General features: G+C 40.5%; 1 pseudogene; it reads left to right on the top strand.

The window, feature by feature from the left end:
* The first annotated feature begins 16,911 nt into the window (after window positions 1-16,911).
* LOC101332815 (large ribosomal subunit protein uL14-like) lies at window positions 16,912-17,359 on the top strand (annotated as a pseudogene).
* Window positions 17,360-18,816: the final 1,457 nt, after the last annotated feature.

Here is an 18,816-nt window from a genome sequence, read left to right as displayed (position 1 = left end):
GAAAGAAGTAGATAGAGCTATGAAAGAGCAGCTCTGCTTATAGGAATTAGAAAACGCATGACAAAATAAGTAGCATTTGAGTTGGACCATAGAGATAAAGGGAATTATTCCAGGCTGTGAAAGCGGGGGCTTTGTAGGCCTTATAAACAGAGAGAGTTGTTAAATTGTACAGTGTACTCACGGAAGTGTGAAACACTCAGTGTAGTTTTTTTGTTTGCTTTTTTTTTTGCGGTACGCGGGCCTCTCACTGTTCTGGCCTCTCCCGTTGCGGAGCACAGGCTCCGGACGCGCAGGCTTAGCGGCCATGGCTCACGGGCCCAGCCGCTCCACGGTATGTGGGATCTTCCTGGACCGGGGCACGAACCCGTGTCCCCTGCATCGGCAGGTGGTCTCCCAACCACTGCGCCACCAGGGAAGCCATCAGTGTAGTTTTGTGCAAGAAAGGAGATGGTGAGGGATGAGGATGGGAAGATAGATTAGGGCCAGGTAGTCATTGATCTTGTACCTCATGTGAAGGGACTGAGACTTAATGCTGTAGGCAACGAAGAGGCGGTGAATGACTTTAACAGAAGGATGGCAGAATCAATCGTGGGTTTTATAATGACAATTTTATTGGAAAACTGAAGAATTCAGAGGAATGGGAAGAAACTAAGAATTTCGGATAGAAATTATTTCAAGAGAAAAGAAATGTTATTCAAGAGACAAGGTCATTCCCACTGTGATAGGTGATAGAATAGGAATGCTGGCTGTGACAATGAATAAGTAATAGTGTGAGGCAAAGCATTTGTGCTGTGAGGGAAGCCCGGTGAAAACTACACTGAGTGTCTCACACTTCCCTGAGCACACTGTGCAATTTAACAACAAAGCCCCCGCTTTCACGACCTGGAATAATTCTCTTTATCTCTATGGTCCAACTCAAATGCTACTTATTTTGTCATGTGTTTTCTAATTCCTATAAGCCGAGCTGCTCTTTCATAGCTCTATCTACTTCTTTCTGGTCCATATCATTTTTCTCTAATAAACTTCCCTTATTAAATCACGGACTTAAAATCATGGCTGCGGTTGGGGAGGGATAAATGGGCAGAACACAGAGGGTTTGGGGGGCAGTGAAACTACGCTGCATGATATAATAATGATGGATATATGTCAACTGTACAAATCGTACCTCTGTGCAAACTCACAGAAAATGCAATGCCAACAGCGATCCCTAAGGTAAACTAGAGACTCTGGGTGACGACGACATGTCCGTGTAGGTTCATCGATTGTAACGCATGTAGCGTCTCTTGGGGGATGTTGATAAGGGTCAGGCTGTGCACGTGTTGGGGAGGAGGGTATGTGGGACCTCTCTGTACGTGTCTCTCGATTTTGCTGTCAACCTTAAACTGCTCTGATTGTCTTAATAAAAGGTAATAACAATGACTGAGTAGTGTGTGTGTGTGTGTGTGTGTGTGTGCGCCTGCACATGCATGTATATCCCAGACATCCAGTAATACTGGCTACATAGTAGGCATCAATAAAAGCGTGTTGAATGAAATTGTAGAAAGGTGCCACGTTTTCTAGAATTCTATCCCATTATCAGTGTTCACATCTCCAGACCAAAATGCTCTCTCACAGCATCACCTTCATCAAGAACCATCATTTCACTTGCAATGTACTGGTCTTCGCCCAGGTGCACTATGATTTTTTAAGAAAACACACACAATTTCTACAATTAAATTTAGAAGAAGAGTCATTTTTATGTTTGATTTCTGTTGTGTATTCACTGTGTATTGCAAAACAACAACAAGAAAATGCCATTGTGATGTTTAAAACAAAGAGAGATTCATGACAGAATTTCCCTTCAAAGACTACCCTGATGGAGAAAGCCGTAAAGAATCAGTTCCAGGTACCCAGGACGACATGCTGGTGTCCAGGTAGGCGGGAAGGACAGAAATCTCCAGGTGGCACTGCAGGGACCTCCACGTTCCCATCATCATTCTAGCCTCTGCCTCTGGGAAGAGTGAGGCGCAGACCACGGATCTCGGGATGTGTGGTAGGGCCTCTTCCCTAGGTTTGAGGAGAACGCGCAAAGAGAACGAATTTTCCAAAATAAAGGCACAGCATCCTTAGATAAGCAGGATGAATTGTCTCCAGGATCAAAGGCTTCGATAGATGAACTCAGTTTACTTTACTCCAACAAGGAGCATAGAAGTTACTAAGATGAATGAGATCCAGTGTCAATGTACTAGTGATTTATGATTCAGGGGGAGAGTGGATCTGATTAATCGGTAGTTTTATAGAATGTGGCAGAAAGCTTTGAGAAAGACTTGCATTATAAACTCAAAACTAGTTTACGGATTCCTGCCATGAGGTAGAATAACACAGGAGCAGCTGAGTTAGGGTACTCTGTCTCAGTCTGACAGTACCACTGGGACATCTTACTTCTTAGCAGTATGTTGAGAAAGGAGTTCTTAATGAAGCAAACGCAGCCTAAATATGTTTAGATTTCCTGTCTAAAATCTAACTTTTTATTCCAATGTGTATCCTCAAATAAGAATAATAATTTCAATGCAGAACATTTATATGAGTTATTACAAAATCACACAAAGCAGTCTGAATTGTGTTTTTTTCAAAAACTACCATGAGACAAAAAGAAGTTTCACATCATCTGTCTGTCTATCTATCTATCTATACATCTAAACACAATTTTGAATAAAGTATCAAATATATCGAACAGCTACAGTGATACTTAGGGGTGTCAGAGCCCTTAGCAAATAAAGCTCTGTTTTATTTCACTTTGTTTATATTTCTGGTTCACAAAGATTTCAAACTTTAAAACACCAACATAACTTCTGTGGATGATCAAAATTTGTTGGTTATAATGATACACTGGAAGATCTCTGTGAGGGACAGTCTACAGTGGTCTTGAGTAGAGTTTGCCATTTTTACTTTAAACTGCCTTTGTATGTAAAACTGGAATACACACCTAAGGATCCCAATGAGGATAATCTTGGTGCACATCTTGGCTTTGTGAAGAGATACAATAAACTGCAATGTTATCATAGCTCTTTTATTACACTGTGTAGCTTATAAAACACTTTCACATATACTAATTGATCAGTTTTTTAAATTAAGGAGTAGCAATAATATCTCCTAAACTCAACTGTAAAATCAACACATGGGAGAATTTTCTTTACCTGAAGACCAGCAGAGAAGATTTTCCACGTCTAAAGATATAGAAGGAACCACAACAAGACGGACTAGGAGAAAGGTCCTGGTGTTTTGGGGAAAAAAGAGAAGCACCTAATCAAAGAAGCTCTGTTCCTGTGAACTGCTCCTTGACCAGAGTTGATGAAAGACAGAGAAATGGAGATAGCCCAGTGGCTGCGTCTTCATACATGTGAAACCAAAGCAAAGGAAGAGGCTGGACTCGAGCAGAGAGGCACCCTTGTGAACATGGTGGTGACCCGCTGCTGAACCATGTCATCTACACTCAGTGGAAGAAACAGGTCCAACAGGCTGTGAGGGGCACTCTGTCCAGGGTGAGATTGTAGAAATAGAATCAGTGCTTTGGGGGGACTTCAAGTTGAAAAGTGGAAGACAAATGCAATTGAAAAGCAGGGTTCCCCCTGCATTACAGACAAGAGGGTTGGATTTTTATCCATCAGAGCCTGCTTTAATGACATTCAGCACAGAAGAAGAGGTCCAGAAAAAATTGGGGGTAAAATTCAAATTTCTGCAGAAACTAATGTCATACAACCACAGAGAGTTTCTATAAAGGGAATTTTTTTTACCCTACAAAGAGTAAAAAAACAGTTTCCTTGCACGTGCCCATGGTCCATGTTAAAGAATAAAGAAGAGGGCTTCCCTGGTGGTGCAGTGGTTGGGAGTCCACCTGCCTTTGCAGGGGATGCGGGTTCGTGCCCCGGTCCGGGAAGATCCCACATGCCGCAGAGCGGCTGGGCCCGTGGGCCATGGCCGCTGGGCCTGCGCGTCCGGAACCTGTGCTCTGCAACGAGAGGGGCCGCAGCAGTGAGAGGCCCGTGTACTGGAAAAAAAAAAGAATAAAAAGAATAAAGAAGACATCAATACGTTTTTTAAAAGAATAAAAAATAACAATGGAAATATCAATAATGGCTAACTTTTATTGAGATCTTCTCTGTGCTTCCATGAAGCATTTCACTTGAACTTCACAATAAACTTCTGAGTGAGATAACTATTGTTCAACCCATTCACAAATAAAGAAATGAAATTAGAGACACCTTGTCACAAGCTAGTAAGTGTGGGAAGGGACTTTTAGGTAGTAGTCTCTATACCACAGACGAAGGCTGACATCTAACTTATGCTCCAGATATAATTAACAGCAGAGTTCTTAATCTTACCAATTTAACATGAAGAAATGCTGTTCCCTCGTTTTATTTCCTGTATTATGATTATCTTTCTATGTTAGGGTTTTACTACCTTCAGTTGTGATATACTTCAATCTTCTGAGTCCCATTAAAACAAACAAACAGGGCTTCCCTGGTGGCGCAGTGGTTGGGAGTCCGCCTGCCGATGCAGGGGACACGGGTTCGTGCCCCGGTCTGGGAGGATCCCGCATGCCCCGGAGCGGCTGGCCCCGTGAGCCATGGCCGCTGGGCCTGCGCGTCCGGAGCCTGTGCTCCGCGGCGGGGGAGGCCACAGCAGTGAGACCCGCGTACCGCAAAACAAACAAACATTTTTTTCTCAATTTATTTACCCACAGGGGGTTTCGGGACCCTAGTCCCTAAGGTTGAGATGGAATTACTGTGTTAAGAATATATCCTTCAGAACCTGGAGCAATGAAAACCGTTACTCTTCCGGCCTGTTTGGAGCAGCTCTGACGGAGCTGGCACCGTCTATCCTGGCTGGTGCTCTCTTAGTTCACAGCTGGAAACGCCAAGGTGTCAGGGTTACAGGCATTTGCTTTCATGCTATTTCAACTAAATATCTTTAGTCTGATACTCAGCAAATAATCCTAATATATACAATTTAGTTTATTATGTCATATTTTAAAACTGTCAGGAGATCCCAAATAGCACACCCACTTTCCTGCTACATTATTTTATATATTTGAGGAGCTTGTGAACTGGTTAGTTTGCAACGGATGTGCAGAATGCAGTCAAATCCCCGACTCTGGAGAGATTGGGAAAGACCTAGTTTCTGTGCTTAGAAGGCGGAAAGCCGAAGGTTGGATCCTGACATTTCAAGACTTCTCCTGGCAGCCAACCAGGTCACTTCATTCTCTGCCTCTTCCTCAGATGTGATTTCTGCTCCGTCCTTCAAAGGAAGGGATTTGTTGTCTTATCACTCAGTGAATGTTTTTTAGAAAGATAGCATAAATCTCCTGCGGTGTTGAGTTCTAGGATTCTATAGTATATTATGTGGATTAAGAAAAATTCCTAGACTGTAACCCATAGCATAAATGAACTCCTGAATGAATACGCAGCCTCAATGTTCTTTTCACTCCACCCCAGAAGTCCTTTCAGAGTCTCTGTTGTGAAAAGAACTCTGCTATGTATTTCAACTGTAATTGCTAACGTATGAGTATGATTAGAGCATGGAAACAAATTCTGTAAGGTACGCAGTAGTCCGGGTCCTTAGCAGAGAGCTGGGAGAGTATTTGTTTGAAGTCATTTTACTGTGTGCTAATGTTTTCATCAGTCAACTGGGTTTAAACTTAATTGTCATACATATTAATTGGCAGGTCTGACAGAGAAGGTTGCTCTAATTCATGCTAATTAATATAGTCAGATTTTAAAGGCCAAATTAGCATTTTGAATACAGATTATATCTTTGCTTATACGTGTTCAGGCAAGTAAAACAAATCTGAAATATTGAGAACCTGGTTTCTTTTTTTTTTTTATATGTATTACTTATGGAGTAAGGGACCAAGGGTTTTACTTTATAGCTGCCATATTGGTTTAATTTTCTATTCATCCTATAATAATAGAAATTGCATAATCATTCTACCATCAAACCTTTTGCTCATGCTTTTTCCCAAACCTGGAAAATCTTTCCCATACTTAAGACACTTTTATGAGGTTATGAATGATAGAAACAAATTCAAAGACAAGCAACAGGGCCAAAATAACCGCCAATACTAAAATATCTTACATACTAGACAAATTCTTAGCATTCTTAAAATCAACAATGTAGAAATTGCTTCTATAAATCAATACGAAAAATAAAATGGAAGAAAAAAGTGGGCAAAACAAGTGAACAGGCATTTCACAGAAAGAGAATCATAAATGGCCATTGCACGAGACAGGAGTTGGACTTCACCAATTATCAGAGAAACGCAGATTAATATAACAATAAAAATCATTTTCACTGATAACTTTGGTGAATTCAGCAAACACTGGCAAGGCTTTGGATTACTGCGAGTAAGACAACACCCCTCTCATACCAAATACTGAGAGTGTTATTTGCTGTAGTAGGGATTTTTTTTTTGGTGGTATTCATCAAAATCCATCCTAAGCAACACTTAACACACGTGGAAGAATATACATGTGCGTTAATGTACACTGAATTGCCATTCATTATACTAGCAATTGGAAATCTAAGTTTTCTTAATAAAAGAGTGGCTAAAATATGGTACAGCAATATCATGGTACTTTATGCAATTGATGAAAAGAATAAGGTAGGGTTGTGTATGCAGATAAAGAATGATGTATATCAAACATTACACGAGTTAACAGGTCAAATAATAATAGGTATGGTATAATCCAAATTGGGTTAGAAAAATAATTATGTGGTGTTGATAGAATAATACAGTTGACAACAGCAACAGAAGTCGAGCTATATGAGTTGAACATTGAGATATTTAAAAATATATATGAAAGGCCTGGAATGGTACATAAACCGTTAATTATTTTTAATTAGGGGAGGGTTTTTGGTCAATGGACTAATAGAAACGTTTACTTTTTACTTTATAGAATATTTATTACTTTTTTTTACAGTAGACTTCTCCTACTTTTATTTTTTAAATATGAGACCAATGTCAAGAAACATTAACGTTCTTGGAAATATCTACAAGAATCTTTCAAACCTCTCATGGTTTCCCCATTCTCTTCTTTTTAACTTTACTTTTCATCAAGAACCAGCATTTAATAGAAATGTACAACTATTCTTATCAATCTTTTAAAAAATGTATTACTAACACTTAAATCATATGTTTTACCCTCTTTCCCACTATATAAGTGCTGTATTTTCATCATATCCTGTTTAAAAGGATTTTTTTATCCAACATGTAAATTAAGAAAATTAAACTGAAGACCAAATACATTTCTGCTAGGAATGTGCAGACACAAACCCAGAGATAGAAGCAAAGTTTATCTTCATGTGTTAAGAGTCCCATCAGCTCCTCTTTTCAGCAAAGTAACAATTAGGGATCCTCCGCATCTACAAGAGGAGGGTGCTTTGACTTTATTTCTCATTTCTCTCATTCTTTTCAAATAGTTATTGGCCGACCGAAAAGTGACATTTATAGATTTTTATGCTAGTTCATTACACATTAAAGGAGGGCACTGAAATAATCTAACTTGCGCAATTGTGCAAAGAAAGAAAAATAAAAAGTGGACCTGCTCTAAAGGGCTGAGAATCCATCTAAGCTAAATTTTGGAAACATCAGCCATTACTGGATCTGTGACTAGATCTGTGCCTTCAGTCTTCTATTTGTCAGTTTCAGAAGAATTTCGGCTGGCAATGTACTCTCTTCCAAGGGAGAAAAATAAATTAGGGGATGCACAGGTATTTAAAATGGGAAATGTAGCTGTAAACACATTTTAACAAAGAACAGAATAAAAACCCAAAAATGACGGCACTGCTTCGAACCAAAATCAGTGCACAATTCTGAAGATGATTCCCAAAGGTTTTACTTCTAATAATTCACCATTTTTGCTGAGTACCCCAAACTCTCATGAACAAATTTGCTGCATTATTAACTCAAACTGGCTTATTATATCAGGGACTTCTTCCATACATGTGAGAAAAGTATTTTTTAAAAGGCAAGAAAACTTATAGATCTAGAATGTTTGTATGACAAGTCCTGTTCATTTATGATCACTCATTCATCATAAGTCAGTGACGTGGTCATTTATTCAATAATCTACCCACCCATTTTCTCCTGTCTTTTACAATGTCTTTCATTTCTTTAGGACATGACTCACCTACATTTTTGCAATTACTAAAAAGTTTTCTTTTTTCTCCTGTTCTCTGATTAGTCTTCAACGGGGCAATCTTAACTCTACTAGGAAAAATCACCCAGTATTCCTCGTACTCTGTACGTACTCTGTACCTGTAAAGCCCACGACTGTGTTCCATACTTCACATATTCACAAATTCCACCCACCCCCATCTTCAGAACTTGCTTATGTTGTCTCTGTCTCATTATATCCCTTTCTCCTGCCAACTTCACATGATCAAATCCCAGCCATCTTCCAACACTCTCTCAAGAGCAGTTCAGAAGAACTCCGCAATTCCATGAAAATCCTCTTTTTCTCATTGCCCTTACGTCACTTCCCCTAAACTCTCTAATTAAAATGGGATACATTCTACTTTAATCACCAGTATTTATCTATACCTAGAAAAAAAATCTTTCTTGGTATATACATCTCCCTGAGCGCAGGATCCACACCTGATTGATTTTTGGATTGCAGGCAATGCTTGGATTAAGGGTTCAGCAAATAATTCTCAATGTGTTAAGATTTTGTAAATAAACACCTTTAGTTTTTTAATAATGCATTTAAAAAACATGACGTCTTAAGAATCCAGAACACCTTACATATGCTCCATCATTCTAATTTGCAGATTAGAAAACTGAAACACGATTGTTATCGGACTTTCCCAAGATTATACATAAAAGGTGAATTGGAGCTAATATTCAAATTCTGTTTTGAAAACATTCCTTTGTACTGAATCTCTTAAAGTGTAAATTACATAACGCATGAATCTATTAGTGGTCCTCACATATCTCACCAATATTACAGAGGCCTCTGAGATTTCCAACATGGGGCAAGAGCTATGCTATTCCCTCCTTCCTCATAATACGAGAGATTTCATCTTACTATGAATCACTGCTGACCATTCATAAGATTTCACCAACTTATGTTTAAAAGAGAGAGAATTTAGGTCTAAGAGCTATTACAGCAAACATAGCTACATTAATACAGACAACCTTTTAAAAAGATAAGTGCCCTTCGTAAACCATTCCCTGATGTAAATTCTATCATTAATCCCTTAAAACCATAGCATGTCATTCCTTAAGCTAACGTCTTTCTCTCCTTTAGCTCTCTTTTCCCTTCCTCTTCTTTTTCCTTCTCCCCTTCTTTTCGAGTTTCCCATTAAAATTCAAATATGCATGAGAAAAATAATACCTTAGTAAGGATTCAGTTCAATAATTCTTACTGAGCAAACAAAGCCATGATTCTGAGAACACCGAGATAAACAAAATACCTTCTCTGTCCTCATGGGTAATACAAGGCAGATGAGATCACCACTCACTCTGCCACATGGGATGCCCAGCAGGGCTTCTTACTGATAAACTGATAAACAGCCCTTAAAAAAGTTCTTCCCGAGGTTGGCAGCATAAGAGAAAGGGCACTGACATTGGTGGGAACTGGGAAAGTAAAAGTACAGATGTGAATGCCATGCTTAGAGAGTAGCCTGTGGTAAATGGTCCTTAAATAATTAATCTTCAGTTTCACATTATCCTGGTGCTGCTGAAGGGTAGACCATCTGCAGTGGAAGATGGAAGACAGAGGTGAGGTGATAAATGGGAAGAGAGAAGCGTCAGAGCATCAGCATGATGACAAATCCAGTCAAGGAAGGAGGGAGGAGAGGATGCTATGGAGAAGAAGATGCAGGCAAGGCCAGCTCCATGGAATGGACTTCACTTTACATCACAAATAGAACCAAACAAAATGCAGAATGAAATTTATATGGTGATGATCTCGAATCCCTCGGAAACCTCAGACTCTGTGATGTGGGTCCTTGATTTATTTGCAAGATTTCAGACTCTTCTAAGCAGGGAATCTGGAGTTCTACAGGATAGACCAAACCTTTTACCAGAGTGATTTCAACTCAGTGTGGTTAGACAGATAGATCATTATGCGTGATTAAATATTTAAAATGAAAATATCAATAGTTCCTAGTTAAACCTTCTGGCTAGAATATGAGATTCCACAACAGAAAGTTCTTGGAGTAGGGGAGGCGGATATGAGAAAAGGACATAAATGCCACACAAACTGCAGATCGTTGGCATAGAGAGAACAGCCAAAGAGCAAGGAAAAAATATTAAAAAAAAAAAAAAAAGGAAAATGGTGATGATGGGCGTGGGCAGCATCGACAGAGGGCAAGTTTGTCTTACAGTTGAATAAAATTTTTTCAGGCAAACACAAAGCAAATTTTTTTTAGAGCACAGTGTACATGAGGCATTTAGGGATCACAGACGTTTTCCACACCAGGTGTATGATCTTGATCAAGTTCTTGAGACTCTAAACTTCAGCTCCAGGTCTGCTTAGTGAGCACGTCACCCGCCACCTACCTCCTGGGGGTCACCAAGATCCAGTGAGATAAGAGGTGAAAGCAGTTAGCACAATGAGGACGTTGGGCGGGGCTCAGTGAATGTTGTGTCCTGATCACTGGAGGACTGAGAAGCAGTTTCTGGGCGACCTCCCACCAGGAGTGTTGCCGGAAGCATTCACCCCTCACCCCATCCTGCATCAGGCAGGACAAAATGAAATCCACATGTGAGAGCAAAATAAAAGCCCTAATGGAACCACAGTCAAAAATAATGAGCCAGTGTAGGGAGGTTCCTCAAAAAGCTAAAAATAGAACTACCATATGACCCAGCAATCCCATTCCTGGGCATAGACCTGGACAAAACCATAATTCCAAAAGACACATGCACCCCAATGCTCATCACAGCACTGTTTACAATAGCCAGGACACGGAAGCAACCTAAATGTCTATCAACAGAGGAATGGAAAAAGAAGATGTGGTGGTAAATATATATAATGGAATATTACTCAGCCATAAAAAGGAACAAAATTGTGCCATTTGCAGAGACGAGGATGGACCTAGAGACTGTCATACAGAGTGAAGTAAGTCAGAAAGAGAAAAACAAATATCGTATAATATTGCTTATATGTGGAATCTAGAAAAATGGTACAGGTGAACTTATTTGCAAAGCAGAAACAGACACACAGATGTAGAGAACTAACTTATGGACACCAAGGAGGGCGGAGGGGTGGGATGAACTGGGAGATTGGGATTGACATAGATACACTACTACTATGTATAAAATAGATAACTAATGAGAACATACTGTATGGCACAGAGAACTCTACTCAGTGTTCTGTGGCGACCGAAACGGGAAGGAAATCTGAAAAAGTGGGGATATATGTATACACATAACTGATTCACTTTGCTGTACAGCAGAAACTAACATTGTAAAGCAACTATATTCCAATAAAAATTAATAAAATAAAAATAATGAGCCATTTAAGTACTTTTCTTGGAAAGGGGGAAAGGAAATAGTCTTTCATGCACTTCCAGTAAGATGGGATCAGAAAGCAGCAGCTTTGGAAGGTCACCTCCACCCCAGCTATCCCTCCAGGGTCAGCCCCAGCAGTCCTACCTACGTGGACAATTGGTTTTCAAAATGAGTTTGCAGCCTGGTGAAAAGAGAAGATGGCTGAGTACTGTTACCAGCAATGGCTCTTGGGAGAGCGGTGCACCTTCGCCTACTTTGTTAGTTATTTGTACGGAGGCATCTCTGTTTTCAGAGCTGACAGCTCCCTTTCCACGCACTCTGGCTGTAGGTGCAGAGTGTTTGAAATTGCTGTGGATGTCACCTGGGCACATTTGCAAGGAAAGCAGCACTCAGGCAGGGGACCTCGCAGGGAGAAGCAACAGGAAGGACCGATTCGCTAAGAACCCTTCACTCCTTGCTTCCCAAAATCAAACGCGATCCCCTCCTCCCAGATTGCCTTAAAAAGTTTACGTTTTGAAATTCAGATTCGCCGCATTTGAAGACACAAACATGCTCTCCCTTCCCCAATCTTCCCAGCCACCCGTGGTAGCTCTCCCCCTGTCAAGAGCCTGGCCCAGCAATCGCTTCTCTTTCCTCATAGTTTGAGCCGGTGGAGATGGACTTGTCTGGAGTGAAAATGGAGTTTCCCGTGATGCATTTGAAAGGAGATGCTGGTCTGGGCTCATCCGCCAGGATTTGCAGAGAGCAAAGGCCTGCTCTTCCCAACCGCATAAATTAGGACCACTGCAAAGTCGGTGCAACTGAGCTCCTCTACTCCAGCACGATTTGAAAGGCATAGCTTGAAAATCGTTTATGAAATAGAGAGAATTTAAACACGTGGAATTTAAGGAGGGCCACTCTCCCTTTTCAGAGAAATTTACTATTTGAGGTAAAGGGACCAGGGCGTATGTTGCCTTTTGTCTGCTCTCCAGGGAGAATTTGCTGCCTCAACCCTGCTGAAAGCAGCCTCACAGAGTCAGTATAAATCTAATACCACTTCTCCAGAAACAACTCAAAATAACTTGCATACTAGAGCAAATGCCCAGGATCTCCTTTGGGGAAACAAGGCGGCAGGATGCTTGAAAGTAGCCTGGGTAGCAAGCAGGAAGCTCTGTTCCTTTTCAGTGGCTCCCAGACAGCAGGTGTTCAGCAGAGCTGGCATTCTGGTCCTCCCTTGCACGTGAGTGTCCTCTATGCCACGGGCATCTTCTCTAAATAATAACCATAGCTACATTCATGAAACCATCCTACAGCGTTCTTCAAAAACGCTGCACGCATTAGCTCAGCAAATCCTTAAGTCAGCCTGTGGAGTAGATACTATTGATATTATTATCCTTATTTTACATAAGACAGTATTGGAGAAGCCCCAGGTCACAGAACTGCTGAGTGGAGAAGGGCAGTCTGGCTCCAGGGGCCACCCTCTTCACGTCCAAACGACACACATTAATGCAACATCAATAACGCGGATAAAGTCATGAGCAAGAAAGGATGAATTATGAAAAAGAAATTCAGTCTCTGGGCTTGATGTTTGATTGTGGTTGAACAAACCATAGCGTTGTCTCTCTGGATCTCTTAATGCTCAGCAGTTAGCACAGTGGATGTTCAATAGTGGGTGTTGAATAAAAGTACATCGCATGAATCATTGCAAAGAGGAGTCTCTATAATAAGACTGTTCTTGAAGAATCAAGACCAGTAGAAAACCAGAAAGGACAAGAGCAGACTTGACACAATTCAGGACACTATTTTAAAAGCCTAGAGAAACTTGGCCTATTGGTAGAGTGACTTAAGCCCAAATAAATTAATTTAACAACCTCAACTTTAATTGACTTAGTATTAGGGACCAATAATGCATATCTAATTAGTGGCTGACCTGAAATATTTACACACACACACACACACACACACACACACACACACACACACCCGAACACATGAGTACTCTCTGCCCAATAAGCACTGCGAAATGGTAAGCTTAGCTCTATCTATCTACCATCTGTCTGTCAATCTATCAATTATCTATCATCTATCTTTCTATTACTTATCTATGAATTGATTTATATATCTCACTGGGGATGTGTAATGGTGTGTAGACTTATTAACGTGTTAAGCTTCAGAGTAGCACATATGGACTCTACATAATACTATCAAAGACTAGATAATAAGGAGATATTTAGGAAAAGCACTTAAAATTTCTGACAATTATTGGCATTGTTCATTTTTCGTTGGATGATAAGAAGGGGCTTTGTTAAAAAGAGCACACTGATTATATGATAAATGATAAAAGGTCACAGACAATTGATAAGTCTTTTTTAAGCTACTTAGTTGATTTATTTTAAACTACTGCACAAAATAATATTTTATTCTTAGGTACGGCCCGTTATGAGATGTAAGCCGAGATTACATACTTAAAATGTGTCCAAAGGTTAACTACAAATGAATGCTTCCCAAAATATAAGAAATTAGCACCTGAAAGTCAAATATGTGTAACTATACAGTCAGCTAAAAATGGAAAGAATGCTGTTATTGAATTGTTGGGAAGTGAATACAAATTGGGTGACAATTATTCACGTGTCTCCATTTTCTCTCGAAAACAATGAAGGTGACATCCTTGACCTTAACTTCCCCCCAAACGGTAAGGAGACTAATTAGTGTTTGTGAAGAATTTTTAATATCTTGGCTTCCAGAAAACGGTGACAAATGGTGTCTGATACTGCAAGTGTCATTTCATTTGAATGATAAACAAAAAAATAATTTTTACCAAAAGAATAACTTCTATCCATAAGGACTGAATAATTTAAGGATGATTCAGAAACAGCTCTACTGATTTTTTTCATCCCCTAGGAAAGTAGGTTTTCTTTTCTCTTCAATTTCACCCTGGAGAAATATTATATGCAACCTGGTTTCCTTTTGGTACAGAGGGAACAAATATTGAAGCATGACTTAAAAAGAGTATCAGAATGAGCGGTGACACAAAATTATGCTGAAGGTTGTGTGAGCGCTGCCATTATTCTCTAGGGAGTTGATGTCTAGACTAATGCCATGTGTTTCCTGAGGATTTGATTTAAAGTTAGGGCAGCGGTTCTCAAACTTTAACAGGCATTTGGGTCACCTGTAGGGTCTGTTAAAAGAGATTTCCACGATCCCTAAGTCCAGGGCGGGGACAGAGAATTTGTACTTCTACCAAGTGCCAGGTGAGGCTGAGGCCGCTCTCCAGGGACCACAGTTTGAGAAAGACTGAGTTAGGAAATCCCATGGTTTCCAAACCACAGTCCATTCGATTCACCCAGGGAGCTTTGGTAAAAATGCAGATTCCTGACCCTGCCCCAGTCACCAGCATCAGTGTTTCCAGGGCATACAATTTAATAATCTGCACTGGTTTTAAGCTCACCAGGTCACCTCGACTTATAGGTGCAAAAGCCAGTGGATCAAACCATTTCACTCAGGGCTATTGAATCCAGAATCAAGTCGGATACTTCTATGTGTTCAGAACCTCTACCTTGCTCATCTATGATGACCTTCTGCTTTGGAACCAACACTTGTGACATTGCCGTGTCGCATGCTTTAATGTTCTAGAAGACTGCAGTTAACAGTTCCTATGGAAAAGACCTTTTGTTAGGTCTCTCTTTGACGTACCCAAGCATAAAAGAAGCAGTATAGTGTGCACAGTCCTTAAAAACACTGATTCTGGCGTCTGACTATCTGGGCTTGAAGGGGGCCGTCATTCACCAATCGTGGTAACGTTGAACAACGTTTCTAAATTCTCTCTGGCTCGGTTCTCCTTCTGTAAAATGGGGATCGTAGTACCTCCCCATTAAGAACTAAGTTAATTAAAATTGGTAAAGCACCTAACTTAGAGTCGTGCCTGATATACTTTAATTTTTAATGTAATTTTTCAAATGTATGATTGGATGCTATTGAGCATCTTTAGCTCAGCACAGCTTTTCAAGTAATGTTTTTCTAAAATAGAATACGTTCTTTCAAAGAGTAGTTATTCCTCTCCTCCAGCTGGCATTCAAATATAGGCGGGGCAACTTCTAGATCAGGGTATTTTATTTTAGTGTGTGTGTGTGTGTGTGTGTGTGTGTGTGTGTGTGTGTGTGTGTGTTACACAGGCCTCTCACTGTTGTGGCCTCTCCCGTGTGTGTGTGTGTGTGTGTGTGTGTGTGTGTGTGTGTGTGTGTGTGTTACACAGGCCTCTCACTGTTGTGGCCTCTCCCGTGTGTGTGTGTGTGTGTGTGTGTGTGTGTGTGTGTGTGTGTGTGTGTGTGTGTGTGTGTGTGTGTGTGTGTTACACAGGCCTCTCACTGTTGTGGCCTCTCCCGTGTGTGTGTGTGTGTGTGTGTGTGTGTGTGTGTGTGTGTGTGTGTGTGTGTGTGTGTGTGTGTGTGTGTGTTAGTTACACAGGCCTCTCACTGTTGTGGCCTCTCCCGTTGCGCAGCACAGGCTCCGGACGCCCGTTGGCTCCGGACGCGCAGGCTCAGCGGCCATGGCTCACGGGCCCAGCCGCTCCGCGGCATGTGGGATCTTCCCGGACCGGGGCACGAACCCGTGTCCCCTGCATCGGCAGGCGGACTCTCAACCACTGCGCCACCAGGGAAATCCAGATCAGGGTATTTTAGATGCGGTCCGTAATTGGATGAGTGACAACAGGACATTTCAAATAACCCGGAGAGACAGATCTCCAGGGAAGCCTCTGAGGATTATTTTCAAATTCCTGGCTGGGCTGGTGCTTTGTCCTCCTTGACTTGCCATATGTCCCCATGCTGTTTAGACTATGTGATTGACCACAAGATCCTGACAAGTCCTCTGTAAACAAAATCAAAAGAAGAGGATTGGTCTGACTGGGACTTGGAATGGGCAGCTACATACCCTGCTTGATCATAAGACTTTAGAGAGTAAATACTTTCCTGAAACGTAATTGTTCTTGATAAGTTTCATCTGCTTAAGCCTCCTGCTTGTCTCCTAAAATAAGAAGACGTTACTGGTAACAAACACAAACAACGCAAGTACTGATAAATTTTAAATAAAGGCTTATCATTCAATAAGGCTTCATCCCTGTGGATGGATTTACAGGATTCTTCCAGAATCTGAGAGTATTGAATCTTGTGTGTCCTTGTGTTGCATCCCCTCCCCCCAAAAAAAGGGTGAAGGAGAAGAATTAGGCTAAGGAAGGATCCTGAAAATATTAACACAAAATTGAAGCTGCATTTCATAGTGTGTCCCTCTTTGGGTAATGTTGTAATGATCATTGCTCAAGTATAAGTTTTTAATGCCACTTTTCGTTTTGGAACCTAGAAAACCAATTAAACTAAAACTAGCTTTACGAACTAGTCAAGTTTTTTTTGTTTGTTTGTTTTTGTCCCTTTCCGGCCTTCAAGATGTTGAAGCGAGGACGTGGTGGGTCCTCTGGTGCGAAATTCCGGATTTGGGTCTTCCCAAATTGGGTCTTCCGGTTGGAGCCGTGATCAACTGTGCTGACAACACAGGAGCCAAAAATCTGTATATCATCTCTGTGAAGGGGATCAAGGGACGACTGAATAGACTTCCTGCTGCTGGTGTGGGTGACATGGTGACGGCCACATCAAGAAAGGCAAACCAGAGCTCGGAAAGAAGGTACATCCAGCAGTGGTAATTCGACAACGAAAGTCATACCGGAGAAAAGATGGTGTGTTTCTTTATTCTGAAGATAACGCAGGGGTCATAGTAAACAATAAAGGCGAGATGAAAGGTTCTGCCATCACAGGACCAGTTGCAAAGGAATGTGCGGACTTGTGGCCCAGGATTGCATCCAATGCTGGCAGCACTGCATGATGCTTCGGTGTATTTGTAAAAGAAAAAAGAATAATAAAAATTATTTGCTCCAAAAAAAAAGAACAAATAAATAAAATATGACTAAATTTCTTCTATAAAAAGAAATATTTCTAATGCCCGCCATTCAGAAGGATATAAAAAATGCAAACTTACACTGCACTGGTAAAAATCAAAGTTCAAGGGCCATTTTAAAATATGTTAAAAACAAAACAACAAAGCTTGTGAACTAGAAATTTTGCTTATAGGAATTTCTTTAAGGAAATCATAATGTACGTGTGCAAAATACTGTTACATAACAGTATTTTAAGTACTATTAAAAATGAAATGTCCAGTGATACAATATTGGTTAAAAGTTATGATACATACATAGAATAGAATCCTATGTCTTTACTAGACTATAAATTGAAGGAGTAAATTATTAATTTGAAATTATATTGACCTGAAAATGATCGAATAGTATTTTTAAGGGAAAAAGCAATTTGACAAGATCTGTATTATGAACTCATTGTCGGAATGAATCAATGGACATTATTATTATTAAATTAAAATATTAACAGATTACCTCTGCATGGTGGGCTTTTGGGAGTTTTTCATGTCTTTCTGCTTATCCATGGTTCCTGTATTTTGTAAAACGAGCAAGCATTTTATCATAAGGAAAAAACAGCACGCTGCCTTGCTTTTCTTGATAGAGCAAGGAAGAGACCCATATGGACCCTTAACATCTTTAATTCTATTGTTTTGTTCCATTCCTGCCAATAAGTGCAACCAGGAGAAGAAACACACGAACAAACAAGCACTGACTTGTTAACCATTTCCAGTTTCCCCTAGTTGTCCTCATGGGATTTTATATATATATATATATATATATATATATATATATATATATATATTTGGGCACTAATATTGGTGTCTTTTGCATCTTTTACTGCTAGAGTATCCATGACCCTGATTTGGGACATGACAACGTCTGGAGGATCTTGGAGCACTTTTTGAAGATCTTCCAGTCAGTCAACGCTGATAGACCTTTCAGCAAAAGTTTCCATAAATCCTCAGTTCTTCTTCATGGACAAATAAAATCACAGCTAAATACAAGCATCGGGAGCCAATGAGATTTTCCTCTGGTAACAGGGTCTTGATTTTTTGGCCTAGTGGAGTGGAAAGTCCTAAGTTTAGTAACTAAGGAAGCCACTGTGGTCATGGGGGTGGGGGCAGGTGCTTAGAAGTCCAGCAGACATTCATGATGTGTGTCCCAGGGAAGTGATGCAGAACCCCCTTCTCTCAGAGGAGCTCCTGCTTCCATGGCAACAGCAAAGCATCCAGAACTTAACCAAGAGGGGGATGGTCAGCTATTAACAACCTGTATTATTCCAAGTGCCTATTCTGCAAAACTGAGGCTCACAGTTGTTGTCATTTTTGTTGTTATTATTACTATTGTTATTATTTTAAATCTAAAATGTGGTGGGCTTTCGAGC

Source organism: Tursiops truncatus, chromosome 21 (assembly GCF_011762595.2).
Source record: "Tursiops truncatus isolate mTurTru1 chromosome 21, mTurTru1.mat.Y, whole genome shotgun sequence".
NCBI lineage: Eukaryota > Metazoa > Chordata > Mammalia > Artiodactyla > Delphinidae > Tursiops > Tursiops truncatus.
Note: the sequence above shows the minus strand (reverse complement) of the source record. Positions and strands in the feature narration are given on the sequence as shown.